Genomic DNA, 3,495 nt, shown 5'->3' on the forward strand with positions numbered 1-3,495 from the left:
AGGAATGGCAGAGAGTTCTTGTCCATCTCCTCCCCTGCAGTGGTGACTGGGCATCAGGCAAAGGAAGAATTCAGGCCAGAGGAAATGGCCACGAAGAGAGAGCGGGTGCAAGAAACTTCCAAGAATGTTTCAGAAATCAAACTCCCTTCTCCCTCAGACCTTCCCCCCACCCCCTCCCTCCTAAACCAACCCACCTAAAAAATGCTGTTTTGTGGCCGATTTTGGAAAGAAGTCCATGCCTGGGGATTTTTTGGCCAATGCTTATGGCTTTTTGGAGGCTTCTGGGAGATCAGAAGACTGGAAACAGGAACCAGATGGGGCTTCCAGCTGCTGGAAAGAAAGAGGGGTGGGGTGGGGGTGGGGGGAGAGAAGAAAGAAAGAAGGAACCTGGCCCTGTGGAGAAAATACAAGGAACATTTTGGGGAGAATTGTTTTTTAAGCTCTCTGACGTTGTGTGGAGAAATGTTTCCCTTCAGTGGAATCACACAAGGCGGTTTTGTTTGTTTGTTTTCTCATTTTCCCCCTTCCGAGCCTCAGACCAACTCTATTTTTAAGGGCCTCCAGGGACGTGGCCCTGACCACTCTGCTTGCTGTCTCCCTCTCAGGGCCACAGCAAGGCAGCATCTTGCCTTCAGTCCTGCCTCAGTTCAGTCCAACCACTGCTCCCATCCAGGATCCTGTGCTGAGAACCAACTACCCTCCCCTGACCCTGAAGGTTGGGTTAACCGGCCACTGTCCACCAGCTTAAGCTGGGTGACACCCCCGTCCACGATATAAACCAATCAGGTGAAGAGGGACCCAGTCCCGCTGGGGTCATTTCTGGGAATGGAAAGCATTCCAGTTCAGCCCTCTTCTTTCCAAACAGCATTATCAAGAGATGGTTCGGAGCCAGGACTCACACCAGGCAGGGCCTCACAGGATCTCAAATTGATTCCATTGTTCACATCTTCCGTTAATACCTGAAATGGCTGGGAATTGAGCCCCCAACTGGCAGAGCAGAGGGGAAAAATCCAAGTGCCGCTTTAGAAAAGTGTGGCCCTAGGGCCCTCCCAGGCTAGCACTTTCCAATCAGGGTCAGCCCAGAACAAGTTCGAGTCTCTCATGTCAGAATTAGACCTAAGCCTGATCAGATTGAAAAGGAGTCTGAGCCTCGCTTCTGAGAGGGAACTGACAAGCTTGCAGTGGACTATGTACTGCTGGAAATTCCCCAGCAACTAACTGAGACCCTACAAGTGTGCCAACACTGCAATTGCTGTAGATGTACCCCAGTCACCAAGCCAGAGGCTCCCTGGCTCTAAGTAGGGGGCACAGGGGACGGACACCAGTAGACTTTCAAGCCCAGCTGGAACCTGGGCAGGATTTTGGGGGGCCTAGCCCAACCTGATCAGTGACTCAGTCTCTGGCTCTTTGGGGTGACCAAACTTGCCAGGCATTTCTTGGTCTTGTTCAGGTGTTTCCTGTCTTCCTTTCCTCACCTTTCTCTGAAAATGTTTCTTCTTTTTTTTCTATCATTTTTTTTTCAGGCTGACTCCTTTTTCTGTGACCTTCTACTACCATTGTTGATTTTTCCATCCCAGCATCAATGTTGTAGGGAGGGACAGATAAGGCAAATGTTCAGAGTAGTTATGTACATATCTGGTTGTTTTCTTTACCTGGAATTTATTTTAATGTCTGCCTCCTCTCCTAGACTGTAAGCTCCTTGAGAGCAAGGATCATGTCTACCACCTGTATTGTTTTTACTCTCCTAAGTGCTTAGTATAGTGCTCTGCCCAAAGTAAGTGCTCAGTCAGTACCATCGATTGACTGAAGACAGGATTGTTCCTGTGTTCAGTTCTAGACTCTACCACCACCCAACTGGGTGATCTCCAGAGACTCTCTTGAGTACTCTCAGTGCCTGTTTCCTCCAAGTCACATGACTTATGGGAAACCTACTGCATCAATCCAAGCTTTGATGATTACAGAACATTCTGTTTGAAATGGACCATTCCAACCCTGCTCAGTACACAACCTCCGTGACTGGGCCCACTGAAGGGTCAGCCTTTCTCCTCCTTTTCTTCGTATGTCTATCTTTGCTTGGAGCAGCCAAGGGAGTTTGGTTAGGTGGTTAGGCAAGGTGGTTAGGCAAGGGAGTGCATGAAGCCCCCAGGGTAGGCCTCTTGCCTGGAGCCTCCTTCAGCATGGTGAGGGACCCAACTCACTCTAGGGAAAACAGAAGGACCAGCTGTGGCTTTCTGTTGACAAGTTGAATCAGCTGTCAGGCTCCCTATCAGGCAAGCAGGCAGGCAGGCAGGCAGGTCCTCTGGCCTGGTTATTCAGGGATGTCAGGAGTTGGGCCTCCCTGTAGGAGAGGTTTGAGTGAATCAGCAGAGCTATCGAGGCTCTTATCAGTTGCCCCAAGGAGGCCTCTGTCTAGCAGTTTCTGTTCCGTGTCCAGGTTGACATTGGACTGAGGTGTGGAATGAATGGTGAGTGATGGTATGAGACTGTGGTGACTTTCCAGAGTGAAGAAGCTGGACATTAGGATGCCTGGCTTCTAACCCCAGGTTTGCCCAGGGCTCTGTGGGTTTGTTAACCAGTACATGTGATGCAGTGTGAGGGCCGCTGTCACTTCTCTTCTGCATTTATTGGTATGCTGGCTCGCTGGGGCTTGTCCTATCTCCTCCATTAGATCGTAAGCTCCCAAAGGACAGGTACCGCATCTTCATCTTGGTTGGAGACTCCCACAGTGCTTAGTACGGCATTCTGCACCGAGCAGGCACTCGATACTGACTGACTCACTATGGGAGGGATGGTATGATTCCCGCCCAGGGCAGTGACTCGGTCTGTCAGTCATTCGGGACGGGGCCTGTCGGTGTTCCTCCCCCGACCCGCAGGTCCAGCCGAGGCACTTAAGGTGGGGGGGAGGAGTGGCCTTCTCTCCATACCTGGGGTTACAAAATCCCAGGCCTGACACAGTACAGATGCCTCCCTGGGAAGCCCTCAGGTCAAAGGAGGACTAATAGCCACATTCCTGTCCGTGATGGCGAAAGATTTACTCTGGGTGCTCGCTTGCTAGGGCCTGTGTAGGGCAGCCTCCCTACCTCTCTGGCCCCCTTGGCTTTAATTGTTGTGTTAATGGCCCTTTTATTTGAAGCAGATCCCCCAGCTTACAGAGGAGAATGTCATTATGTCGTATTTTAGATGTATTTACGTTTTCCTTGCCACGGGGATAACATTCTAATTATTTTCTATAGCTGACAGCCCCAGTGTATGCCGGTATTATAGACCCCCTTAGACCTGATTACATGGTCTGCTTTCCTTCAAATTGCCCACAAATGACACTGCAAAGCAGGTTTACTATCAATCGGCGCGTACCTTTGCTTAACACAACTTGCTCCTGAAACAAATGTCCTAAGACGATAATACACGTTTGGAGCTTGTGTCTACGTGGGGTAAAGGCAGATGGGCTTAGAAAGGTTAAGCCGTCAGTTAACCCCTCACTGATTTCTCACCCCC

Source organism: Tachyglossus aculeatus, chromosome X1 (genome assembly GCF_015852505.1).
Source record: "Tachyglossus aculeatus isolate mTacAcu1 chromosome X1, mTacAcu1.pri, whole genome shotgun sequence".
NCBI classification, from domain to species: Eukaryota; Metazoa; Chordata; class Mammalia; order Monotremata; family Tachyglossidae; genus Tachyglossus; species Tachyglossus aculeatus.